General features: G+C 50.7%; 1 long non-coding RNA gene across 1 annotated transcript in view; it reads left to right on the forward strand.

Moving 5' to 3' along the window:
- The first annotated feature begins 1,116 nt into the window (after window positions 1–1,116).
- LOC130858174 (uncharacterized) overlaps window positions 1,117–13,417 on the forward strand; it is a 22,692-nt gene continuing 10,391 nt past the window's right edge. The window contains exon 1 of the long non-coding RNA XR_009055012.1: window positions 1,117–1,186. This is a non-coding gene — a long non-coding RNA (uncharacterized LOC130858174). The remainder of the gene's footprint in view (window positions 1,187–13,417) is intronic.

Consider the following 13,417-nt stretch of genomic DNA (forward strand, 5'->3'; position numbering starts at 1 on the left):
ATTCACTGAATGTGCCAGACACTAGGCTAGGCAATTGAGAAAATGCTAGACACGAGCATTTTCTTCTTGACTTCTTACAACAGCTTTCTGAGGCAGGCCTATGGCTGGCTCCATTTCACAGGTGAGGAAACCAAGGCTTTGCACAATTCAATGACTTCCCCAAGGTCTCTCAACTGGTAAATGGCAGAGCCATGATTCAAACCCACGTGGCCTGTTTCCAGATCTCCTGTTCTCAATTGGGTTGAATTAATAGGAGGGGGTGATTGGTGAGATTGTGGGGGCCTGAGGAAGGGGGAGGAAGAATTCACACGTCCTTCCTTTGATTCAGCTCAGTCAGTGTCACATAGTCGTGTCCTGGTGGCTGGTGGAGACACACAGTGAAAACAAACCAAAACAAAAGCAACCCACCCCACTCTGCTCTCCCGGAACTTCAGATGAGGAGGAAGATGTAGCAGAGCGTGAAAGCACGCTGAGGTGGATATGGGGATACAGCGCTTCCTGAAGCGGTTTCTTTTAAGCCAGGACTTCAGGGACCATTCAACATGGGGAGAGGGTGGGAAAGGGAGCCCCAGGCAGGGGCAATGGATGTGCAAAGGCCAGGAGCTAAGGCAGAGCATGCAAGTTCACAGACACAGTGGATTGAAGGGGTGGGGGCATGGGAGAGGAGAGCCTGGACATCAGCATCCAGGGTAGTCACCCAAGGCCCTGCCTTCGAAGCCTCTGGAGTGGGACTGGCACGAGCGAGGGGAGGGAATTTGAGGAAGTGCTGGGGGAACAGTGGTCTGTTGGCTGGAGCTGGGAACATGGGCGGAGGAGCGGGGGTGGGGGCGGAGAGGTGGAAATCAGCTTGGCCTCCCGGGTGTTAAGGGGGCGTCCCCGTGAAGGTCTCTTCCACTGCTGACCTTCTCAGCTTCCCTGGAAGGAAGGAACATCTCCCTGCGGCCCCTCCACCCCCAAATATTCTGGGCAGGAAGGACCGGGATCTGTTTTGTCAACGCAGCTTATAATAAAGAGTCTCATTCAGGGAGGCAAACAGCTGCTTGACTATTAATAGGCAGGGGCCTCAGCCGCAGCCTGCTGGGAGGGCCTCGGCGTGCATTTCTGGAAAGGTGAATTGCTTCCTTCTGCCTGTCTGGATTTTGCACCCTGTGGTGGAACAATCGGCCAGGTGCTTATTTCTCGGAAGGTCAGTCACCCTAAGGCTTGCCCGGGGCAGCTTGGAACACGTGTGGCAGGGCCCTGCTGGGATGCTGATCCTCCCCCTTCACGCTGGACCCAGCCAGAGGGAGAGGGAGCCCAGAGGACCCAGAGCTGGCCTGAGAAGCAGACATCCATGTGGATGGGGGGGCATGTGTGGTTGGGGTCTCCATTGGTGCTCTTATGGAAGATCAGGCACCCACCCTGTAGGGGGTCATGGAGAGACCAGAGTTGGGGTGACTGGAAGGGAAGGGGGGGTGTCAGCCTAGAAACAAGAGAACTGATGAAAGCAAGTGGAGGACACGAGAGATAGAAGTTGAGCCTGGGGTCAGAGAGAGCCCATGCTTAGGGCATTCCTGGCCACAAGCCAGGCCAGGGCTCAGAGGAGCCTGGAAGTCCAGGCCTGAGAGGGTGAGGCCTAGGGAAGGCCACTGGCCCCTTTTGGCTGCTGCCGTCGTGACGCATGGCCTCACGTGTGGCCGGGCAGATCTCCCCTCTGAGGGAGCTAATGGAAACCCGGCGGGCGCCCTGGGCCACACGGAGGCCAAGCCCTGCTGTGCGAGCAGCCCAGCGGCGCCGGCCCGAGCGGGTGCAGGCCTCACAGGCTGGCTTTGTTCCCACCCTCTCAGGTGGCTGCTTCAGGTGGTGGCCACTTCAAAGAAGCCCCATTTAAAGCAGGGCCTCGCCTCAAGTTTCCTAAGAGCCCTGTCCAGGCTAATGAGATCATTAAGAGGCTCCTTGTTAAGTGGGTTTAAATAGGGTTTGCCTGTATGGTCTCTGGTTGAGCCTTGTGCCCTGGGGATAGTTTTAAAAAAATATTATTTAATTTTAACATATGTATATTTGTATCCACATATATACCTAACAAGGTGCTTGAGAATGTAGGCTCTGGCCTCGGACGGCTGGACTTGCATTCTGGCCCTCTCACCTTCCTGGTGTGATCTCGGGCCAGTGACCTACCACTCCTTAGTGCCGCAGTTTCCCTCTCTGTGAAAGGGGGCTGGACTCTGTACTGCTGAATCGTACTCTAGAACCATCCGCTGACTCCCCGTTGCCCTCGGGAGAGCGACCAGGCTCCTTGGAATGGTCAAATCTTCACAGCCTGTGTGTGGCCCCACTCCTCACCACGCCCCTTTCTCACTCTCCTCACGTGGGCCACATGGACCTGCCCTCTGAATCAGCCTTCACGTGTGCTGTTTACCCATCATGGACGACTGCCTTCACCTTTCCCTGCCTCACCTTCCTTCTCCTTAAGGTCTCCACTAAAGTTCTGTCTCCTGGGAGGCCTCTGCTGGTCACTCACTGATTCCGTGTGTCCCCTGACAGCACCCACCGCATTGTACTGAAATGCCCTGCCAACTCGGTGGCCTTCTTCACTAGACTGTAAGCTCCCTGAGGGCAGGGATTTAGCCGCGCTCCCCACAGTGCCTCCAGGGCCCAGTGCTGCCTGTGACACTTTCTTAATAAGCCTCTGTCATGTATTTGCAGTTTGTTTAAAGGTTAAGGCTGCCTCTGGGTCTCCTGTCATTCGCTGTTCCTTGAAGTTGCCCCCTGTTCCTTCTCACTGGTCTTGACTCAGCCCCACGGCAGGGAAGCCTGTGCCAGGAAGGAAGCATGGGCTGGGGATGGCGGCTCAGATCCAGGTGCCCTGGAAGCCAAGCCCACCTGCATGCAGCTCTCATTCCTCCATCAACAACTCCAACTCCAACCTCTTGCTTAGGCCTATCCGACTCCACTGGGCCTTCCCCTGAGGATAGCATGCAGATTTCCAGAACATTCTGAATCTTTGTACTTTTTCCCCCGGAACCCCCAAACACTGGTGTCTAGATTGATAGGGAGGCCCATGCGGTGGTGCCCAGCTCTCTGAGCGGGAGGTCTAAGGCTGTCTGGCCAGCACCGCGAGAGGGAGGTCAGGATGTAACAGCCTTTGTCAAGTCAAAGGGGTGAGGAAAGAGCCGATAAATGGGAGGCAGAGTAAGAAAACTAAAGTTGGGGGTGGGGCAGTCAAGAGAGAACTAGGGCCAGCTTGGGAGGACTGAGTGGAGGCTGGTGGTTCGGGACCAAGGGCGTGAGCCGAGTGAAACCACCACTAACTTGTGCCGTTGGAGACAACCGGGCAGCTTACGGCGGCCACTCAGGCTAAGTACTCATCTTCCCGTTAAACCAGGAGGTCCTCAAGGAGACGGACAGTGTACTCTTCACGTCTGTGTCCCCTGGGTTGCAGGATAAATCCCAAATCCTTTCATGCAGTCAGCATTTAACAGAAGAGTTCTCTTCCCTGGGCATGTGAAATTGATGATACTCTTCCTCTCGTAAAAATAGATGTAATTTGTTGAGCTCTTACCGTGTACCAGGCACAGTGCTGAATACTTCACATCCATCATCTCTAATGCCGTCAGGTCCAGGAGAGCAGGAACTGGGGCTGTGTTGCCTCACCACTGCGTCCCAGGGCCCAGCACAAGCCTGACACACAGCTGATGCTAAATATGTATTTGTTGAATGAACAAATACTCCTGCCTATAATCTGTATTTTACAGATAGGGAGATGAATCTCAAATAAACTGAGTAAGTTTATTGAGCTAGTGAGATAGGGAAGTCAGGATTTGCATCCATGTCGGTCTGACTCCAAAGTTCACAGGCTTAGCCAGGCTCTGCTGTCTTGGCTGTCATCTTAGACCTCGCTAATAAAGTGTGGCCTGAGAACCAGCATTACTGGCATCTGCTGGGAGCTGGTTGGAACTGCAGAATCTCAGCTGCACCCCAGACCTATTGAATCAGCATCTGTAGTGTAACAAGAGGCCCAGGTGATTCAGACGCATATTAAAGTGTGAGAAGCCTGTTTTCAGTGGCACACACTTCCTACCCCCCCGCCCCCCCCCCCCCCCCCCCCCCCCGCCAATCCACCCCCACAGCCACTCAGGGGCTCTACGCCCTTGACTGCCAAACAGCCTCAATCAAACTACACTTGGCCATTGGGTCCTTTGTCCTTTGCCACGAGACTGCTGGGTGTAATTGTGGTGCTGGCAGCTTTGGCCTTGACTTTTAAAATGATTACCACTGGAGGATCCAAAGCATATTTTCACCGTTAAATCTTGTATTCCCATCCAGTTTCTAGCACTGGAAGGTACATGTTCATGAAAATGGAGAAAGAGTTTTCTAGCTGGTGGTCTTACCTCTGAATAGGACATTGGAGGGGGTCTTTTCTGAACACGGGCCCTTCTTGATTCTCTGCTATTCTATATCCAATCACAGAGGTTGTGGATTCTCAGCCTGGTCTCTGTTTATTATGAACAGGCAAATTTAATCCAATAATTATATTCATAAACAATTCCCCAATGATTTAAGAGGCTCTGCTTGTTTATGTTTTGAAGGTTATGAGTTTGGTCTTTCAAAATAGCTTAAAGAATTGCTTTGTCTAACAAAAGGAATAGAGAAGATGGCTCATGGTTTACTTTACCCAAGTTTCCCTCTCTCTTCTCTCTCTGGCCGTGTGCCCCAGGTCCCTAGGCCGTTGACCCCCACGTGTCTCTAGCTTCTCCAACAACTTGTGTGCTGCTCTTGTTCAAGAATTCAATGTAGGAAACAAACATGGTTACCAGGGAGTAAGGGGGGGAGGGATAAATTGGGAGATTGGGATTGACATATACAAACTACTGTATGTAAAATAGATAACTAACAAGGACCTACTGTATGGCACCGGGAACTCTACTCAGTACTCTGTAATGGCCTATATAGAAAAGCATCTGAAAAAGCGTGGGTATATGTACATGTATAACTGATTCACTTTGCTGGACACCTAAAACTAGCACAACATTGTAAATCAACTATACTCCAATAAAAGTCTTTTTTTTTTTTAAAGAATTCAATGTAGGGATTTCCTCTAGACTCACCTGACTTCTTATAGGTTTATCTAAGTCAAGAGTTCTTAACCTCAATTCTGTGAAATGAGCTGGGAGGCCTTTGATTACCAAGAAATTGTATGTGAAATCTGGTGCCAGTGTGCACTTTTACAAGGAAGAGTCAGTAATCTTCTCAGATTCTTAGTGGGGTCTGTGGCCTCTGAAAGATCTCTGGTTTCTTGCCTCTGAACTTTCAGGACCCACATCTGTTTCTCTCCTTGCGTTCAAGTGATTTGGGCCCTATCTTATTTGTAAAACTGTGAGTTCCATGTGAGTCAGGACTAGAGCCAGTGCCATTCACATTAGTTTCTGCCTTTTAATGTATGAGACCCTTTTGCGAAGTGCATTATCCTCCTGACTCCAGCACACGTGAAAGCAGTTGTAATTTCATGTATTTCGTTTGCAGACAATTCTTGATGCACTGACAACTTCCCAGACCTCTTAAAAAAAACCTCTGCTTCCCTCCCTGCCTCTTGCCACTGCCCTAACCCCCACCCCCCAGGAATCTGTAGCTCACAGGTTGGGACTTTGGTCGTAAATGAGACAGGAAAGATTCTTACATATTATCAAGTCCAACTCCCCCATTTCACAGATGAGGACACTATGGCTACTAAGTGACTTGCCTAAGGTCAGAGTGTCTGTCAGGGCTGGGGCTAGGAAAAGAGTGTTCCGACTCCCCGAATTTCCTGCCTGTCCCTCACTGAGGCCTGTGTATCCTCAGCTACACAGATATTCTCAAGAAATATTTGTGAAATAAATGAATGAATATTGGGCAGGATAAGGATGCCTATAGATTTGCAGTTTTCTCTACTTAGCTAAAATAAGTTAATAGTCTCTCTCTCTCTCACATACACACACACACACACACACACACACACACAGACACACACACACACATACACACACACACAGTTAGACTGGGCTGATGCAGCAGTTGAGCCTGGAGGAAAAGACTGAAGGGATGAAGGGGCCTCTCTCTTTGGAGCTTAAGTTTAAGGAGCCCTAGCTAGATTTCATTTGACTCCAACTTCAGTTTCTAATATCTTATCACACTGCTTTTCAAACAGACATGTATTCACTTGATTATTATTTACTCAGCAACATTTATGTGTTGAGTGCTGTGCTGGGCTGAGGACGTGAGGGTCAGTGAACACAGGCAGGCCCCATCCGCTGGTTGCCTGCAGAGCTGATGGCTATAAACCTTCTGTAGAGGCCATAGAGCCGATCATCCTCATTCTCCTGACTGCAAGTCTGATCTTCATTGAGCCACGGGAGTGCAAGTAACCAGAATCACTTCCTTCTTGTGGTGGGCACTGCTACATCTGCCACTCCCAATGCCAGGACTTGAAGGAACTCGGGGGGCATCCAGTTCAATGCTTTGTTTCATATGGGGACACTGAGGCCCAGAGCAGCCGTGGGACATACCTACAGTAATCAGCGAATCAGGGCTCCAGCCGGGATCCTCACCTGGGTCTTGGAGGTTGGTCCTGCGGGCTGGATTAAGCCAGGGGCAGAGAGGAGGGTGAAGGCAGGAGTAAGAGCGAAGGCCAAGAGGCAGGAATGCACACATGGTGAAGGCAGCAGGGAGGAAGGCAGCCCTGGCTTTTCAGATACTGCTCTGGAGTCAGACAAAGAGAGGTTGCCTTGGATGTGAGGTCAAGGTCACTACCACAGAGAAGTTTTCATGAGGCCAACTGCAGAAGCTGAGCCCACTTCAGAGACAGACGCTGCCCTCAGGAACCAGGGGGCCCGGCAGGAGGGAAACTGAATCGTTACCAAAATTGTGGAATACTTCCCTGTACTAGAAAATTTGTATGTTTTAGTACATTGACCCTGGCAGTGAGAAAGTTGCTGTCCATCCCACACTTCCCCAAAGAATCGTGAGGATCAAACAATAATTATTATTGTTATAGCAGTAATAACAGGAGCCATTTATTTGAGATGTGAACACGTGAGCTGGGAGCCAGGAAGCAGTCAGATGCGATGATCAGAGCCAGTGCATCCATCCCGATTTTACAGGGAGGAAGTGGCTCCACAGAGAAGAGATTTTTGCTCAAGGTCCCACCACGGACCAGCAGTGGGTGGGATTAGGACTTGGGTCCTCCTCTCCAGAGGTCCATCCTGGCCTGATGCCCCTAGCTCTGCAGGCAGCCCCAGAGAGGGTGAGCACAGCCTTGAAGAGGCCAGGCAGTTCCTGTAGCCCCTCACCCTCCCTGACTCTGGGGGTGCAGCCCTACCAGGTCTGCACCTGCCCTCTCTTTCCCCCAGGCAAAGGCATCCCCCGTAGGTCCCGCTGTCATCAGAGCTACGCTGAAGCAAGCACACTTCTGCCTGGCTGAGTCCTAACAGGAGCTCTGGGGCCACAGATGTCTCCAACTGCCTCCAAGTGGTTGGCTTTGAGGGTTTCCAGTCTCCCCGCTTCTTAGACAGAGGAAGATGAGCAGAGGAAGCCACAGGCCTAAAGCTGAGGGCCTGGTTTTGCCATAATGTAAAGAGGACCTGGCATAAAGCTCAGAAGAGAAGAAACCAACTGGAAAAGTGAGGGCAATTATCACTGGATAATATGTGTGTGGCCTGGGAGGTGAGAGTTCCAGGTGCCTTCACCCACGTAGCAGAGCCAGGGGGTTTGCACAGTGAAGGGACCCACGCCTGTGACGAGCACAGGTGATGTCCAGAGATGGCGCTGTACGCTGAATCCCTTAATAAGAGTGAAATGAAAAGTTCAGTTATATTTTCAGGCCTTCTCATTATACTGTTTTAATTTGATGCTAACATGTCTTTAATACTTCTCTTAGCCTTGCTTGCCTGTGTGTGTGTGTGTGTGTGTATATATATACACATACACTAAAAAAAAATTTTTTTTAAAGCAGGCCTTGGGCTTGGAGCCTTTGGCAGGCAACAGTATCTAGTTAGAATTTAATAACATTGTTTTTATGGTATTTATTTTTACTTTTAGCTCCTATTTATGGCAGGTGAGACTGGTTTTCCATTTGCAGTAGGGACATAAAGTTTCCATTTTAAAGATATTTGTTTAAAGTTAAAAAGAGTCTATTTAAAGAAAAATACTAAATGAATAATAATACAGGTGGTATGCAGACATAACCTACGTGGTGAAGGGGGTACAGGTACCACTGAAATTTGGGAAATACTGACACATGCAGTCATGGAACAAAAAAGGTAATATATTCTCGGAATCAAAGACCATTGAAATTTAGAAGCCCAGGATTCTAGAATCCCAGGACACAGAATCTTAGCACCATAAATCCTAAAACGAACAATATAATATATGAGATACAATAAAACATAGTCTGTCACAAAATCTTTGCCTGTGGAGGAGAAAACCTTGAAGACATCTGTCGGTTCAATTCCCTCATTTTGATGTGGGGAAACTGAGGCCCCAAGAGATTAAGGACAGAATGAAGTAACATATGTGAAAGAGCCTGTAAAACATTATGTGTCCTTCAAACGTTAGGGATATTTGTAAAGGGGTGCCCCAAAGTCACAGAGCTTTCCAGCTGAGAACTGGGACTGAAATCAGCTTTCTCGACTGCTGCCCTGCATCTGGTGCTTTCTTGTCCTCCTCAGCTATGACGAATTTCTCGAGGTTCCTCTGGCCCAGGCCCGGCCTGTGCTGGGAGCTGGGGGGACATAGGCATGGGGGTGGGCTGCAGGGCCCCCACCAGAGGTGGGAGCAGAGGAAAGGGAGGCCACGTCCGGGGGTCCTGGGCCCAGGGAATAACACAACGCAGTGCGGTGCGGGGGCGGGGGGAATGGGGCACATTTAGTCCTCTCCCTTCTCTGAGCTGCGGAGTTCCCACCTGCCAGACCAGAATGTTGCCAGATGGCCTCCAAGGCAAAATCCATTTTATGATTCTAGCTCAGCTTTTTTCTGGGGCCTCAATTTCTTCTGTCCGATAGTCAGGAAACTAACCAACACGTTTCCTGACCTCCAGAGCTGCAAGCATGATCCCCAGGGTCTTCTCTGTAAAGGGAGCAGGGCTCCATCCCAAGGGCGTCTTGGAGGGTCTCAGTGGGAACCAGGACGTTAGGCAAAGCAAGGTCTTGAGAGCTGTCGATGGGATGAAGGGAAAAGAGATCTACTACTCTGTTGAGAAAGACCCCTACCCCCAGCTACTGCCAGAGTGATCTTCTTTTCTCCATGGACCTGAAATGTATGGGCTCTCCCTGGCCTGGGGCCAACTGCCCTAAAAATTAGGGCTCCAAGTTATGGCAACAGGCTGGACCACGTTGGGAGGTCAGATATGCTGATCTGACTAAGTGCCTCTGGGTACCCAGCTTTTAGAATTGCCCACCGAGCCACAGACACAAAGTGGGGCCCCATCTAGGTCCCAGCCCTTCTTTACACTGTAGGGAGATGGGGTCTCCAGCAGGGGTCACGGGGGCAGCCGTTTCCTCTAACCACACAGCCAGTGAGCCCTTTGTCCTGATGACCAGACCTCAGGGAACTCCTTCAGACTAATCCTCCAGGAGATCCTTCCCATGAGGGCACCTCACCTGCCAGGCCCAAATTTTCACATCCACTTCTAAAGTGTGTTCTCGTTCTCTCTCCCCCAAGAACTGTTTCATGTGGCTTGTGGGAGGGGAAATGCCACGGGCAGTTGCTTCTCTGTAGCTGCCTGGCTGGGGCCACAGCAACCCCTCTTCCTGAGGTGGCCTGCAGCCCACCTCCCAGGGGCCAGGGGCCCTGGGTGTGGATTCCTGAGCAAGTTCCAGGTGGCCCAGCAGCAGCCCCCTCCGACACGCCTGACACTTCCCTGCCCACCATCCTCCAGACAGGCGCCTGAGGAGGAGGAAAAAAAGGGCCACTTCTCCTCACCGCCGGCCCTCAGAAGCATCTAAGCCATTCTCCTCGCATTAATCATGGAAAAGAGCACGCCCCAGCCCAGGAGAAAAAAGTGCCTCTTTCATCTGTCTGGCTACATGGGTCTCAATGCAAAAGTTCAGCTCTGGCTAAGCTCTCACTCTTGACAGCTATCCCATCGTCTCTGATCCGTCTCAGCCTCTTCCAACCACACCCGCAAGAGGTAGCAGGATTAAGTCAATTTCACCTTGCCGAGACGTCATTCCACAGCCATCTTGTCCATTGTGCCCTGGAGGCCAGCTCAGGCTCGTTGGCACCCAGGAGCGGGATCCCCGCCCTCCCTGGCCATTACCCTGGGTTGGGGCTGTTAAGTATTTCCTCATTAAAGACCTGGCAGCTCGGCTCAGGTCTGCAAGCCAACACCAATAGTTACAACTGCCCCAGAATGTTTGGACAGATTTCTGCAGTTACGAGTTTATGAAGTTGAAAGGTTTTATAGATGGGGAACCATGTTGGTGTTAAGGGAGACCATTTCTCCAGGAAGGGGGGTGGCGCTGAGTCTGTTGTCTTAAGATCCTAGCGGCAGGAAGAGGAGACGAAAGGGCCAGAAAGAACCAGGGAGGCCAAGCAGAGAGCAAGAATACCAGGAGGCAGGGGCAAGAGTGAAAGGGGCCACCAAGGGGCACTTTTGCCTCCAAATGAGGAAATATAAACCCCACAAAAGGCGAGCACCAAATCCTGAGTACCTTTTGCAACCAAGGGAAGAACTGTTTGGTCTTCATTGTTTTCTGTTCCTAAACCTGAAGACCTCAGCAAGATCAAGGAGTCTGGGGTAGATACCAAAGGGGCTGAGGCCCCACTCCCCCAAAGCCGATGCAGAATATTGTGATTGTGCTCTCTTGGGGAGAGGATCCCTAAACCGTGTAACACTGGAAAACTTGTCTGTGACTAGAGCTCCTGAATTATACCTGCCCTCCCATTGTGTTGCTAGGAGAACTGAGGCCCATGCTAGTCATTCATTCACCCATTCATCAAATATTTACTGACTGTCTAAGCACTGAGGCCACTGTGGGGAAGCAGACAGAAGGCCCCTGCTGGCATAGTGCTGATTGTCCCTGGGATGAAAGGGGGAGGGGCAGAGACATGGGCTCACGGGACAGGGCTGGTGGGTGGGGAAACCTCTCCGAGGAGTGACAGTTCAGCTGGGGCTCCAGATTCAAGAAGGTGGCAGCCCCGTGAAGGTGTAAGGAAGGGAGTTCTAGGCAGAGGAGATAGCCAGTGTGAAGGCCCTGAGGGCATGTGAGCTTGGAGGGAAGGCAGGGGGCTGGTGCAGAAGGAGGGGTGTGAGGGAGAGGAAGAGGTGGGAGCAGAGGAGGCTGGGGAGACGCAGCATGTAGGACCGCGGCAAGGAATTTGGGGTTTATTCTCAGGGCACTTGGAAGACACAGAGAGTTTGGAGTAGAATACGCCAGACAATGCAATGCCCACCTAGAGAATCTTCAACTTAGAATTCCTGAAGCCAAGCCCAGCGCTCCTCCTGCTGTACCATGCTGCCTCTCTCCAGGCTGCCCTGCATCCCTCCCGCTCTGCTCTTTGTGGAAAAGGAGGAAGCTCAGGAAAGGATCTGGCGAGTGGGGTTGCCTCCTTGACCGCTGCAGTACTTCAGTTGTAGGCCGCTCGGTATGAAAGGGCCCTACTGTAATATCAGGCCCAGAGAGGGAAAAGGGCTTGCCCAAGGCCACACAGCACATTCATGGCAGAGGAGGTAGTAAACCTAGTTTCTCTCCCAGGCCCATGGTCTCTCCACTGGTCCATACACTCTGGTTTATCACACTCACCCTGGTCCTGACACCGAGCCAGAGGCCAGGGCCAGGAGGGGCCTTGGGGGGGGGGGGGTAAGGGTCTAGAGCCAGAGGGAATGAACAAGAGGAAGCAAGTGGTCCTGGAAGGGAAGCTCAGAGAATGGCCAGAAAACTCCATAAATCTTCTTGTTCTACTGGTAAAACCACTAAAACAATGAAGCAAAGCACCCACCTCTTTCCTATTTTAAAGAAATTCACACTTATATTAAAAATGAGTTACACACAAAAGTAGAAAAAATTCACCTATGGTCTCATCTCCCCAAAAAGCCATTGATGAACAATTTGGTATATTGCAGGTTTGGGTTCTGCTTTCTCTGTTGAACTTAACTCCAAAGAAAGCAGCAGTGTGGAAAGGAAAGAGCTAGACTCTTGGGCCACCTTGCATGTGACTTTAACCTTGCTGTACCTTCATTTCCTGGGGCGTCAGATGGGGAAAAGGGGAATACTTTTTTTTTTTGGCCACACCACGCGGCATGTGGGGTCTTAGTTTCCCGACTGGGAATCAAACCCATGCCCCCTGCATTGGGAGCACAGAGTCTTAACCACTGAGCCACCAGGGAAGTTCCTAGAGTACATGTTTTGCAGAGTTGTCATGAATATGCAAGGTCAGCTACTGGGGGAGCCTGTGGATAGGCAGCTGTCCCGCCAGGGCTGTCGTGCTTCTTCCTCTGTGGCTTTGCTCCTTCCATCCTCTCTCCCTGGAGCAGTCCCTTGGCCCTGGGTGTGCAGCGGTCCCTGCCCCTCCTGGCCTAGGCCAGTGTCCCCTCCTCCGAGAAGTCTTCGCCAGGATCTGCATCTGGAGAAAGCTCCCCTGAACCTCCTCAGCACTGTGCCCAATGTCTTACGAGGTCTCTGTTTCTACTTCATATTGTGATAACTTGTGTCCAGATCTTCCTTTCTCCTCAGCTGTACACTCAGAGCTGGGATTTCATAGACCAGACACATTTCAAAACATTTTTTAAATAAAAAACTGGGATGGGACTTCCCTGGTGGTCCAGTGGTTAAGACGCCACCTTCCAATGCAGGAGATGTGGGTTCGATCCCTGGTCAGGGAACTAAGATCCCACATGCTGTGGTGCAACTAAGCCTGCACTCCACAACGACTGAGCCCGTGCACTCTAGAGCCCGTTCACTGTGATGAAGAGCCCACGCGCAGCAACGAAAGACCCCACATGTCACAGTGAAGATCCAGCATGCTGCAACTGAGACCTGACTGCAGCCAATTAAAACAAAACAAAAACAAAAACAAACAAAAAAACTGGGTGACAGATAGGATTATCAACTATTTTCTTTTGCTAAATACACTTTTAAAAGACTATTGTTTAATATAGCGATGGTTTCCTTAAAGAAAGGACTTTTTGATATCAAACAAAGCAGGAAGGGCATAACTGTTGAACAACAGACAATTCTTTAAACTGCGTGAACCAAGCTTTAGGAAAAACTGCATTGTTCTTACTTTCACTTTGTTGTAGATCTATGAAGTCTTCCCCTTGGACCAGACTTGGAACTGTTCCTCATCAGACCCTGCCTAGTTCTGCCTAAAAAGACTCTTGGCACTGCCTTCTGCCTCAGAGGGGTTTTCCCCCAGACCCCGACAGGCGTGATATTCAAGGGGTTATTTTTTTCACCTTGAGAGA

Source organism: Hippopotamus amphibius, chromosome 1 (assembly GCF_030028045.1).
Source record: "Hippopotamus amphibius kiboko isolate mHipAmp2 chromosome 1, mHipAmp2.hap2, whole genome shotgun sequence".
Lineage (NCBI taxonomy): Eukaryota > Metazoa > Chordata > Mammalia > Artiodactyla > Hippopotamidae > Hippopotamus > Hippopotamus amphibius.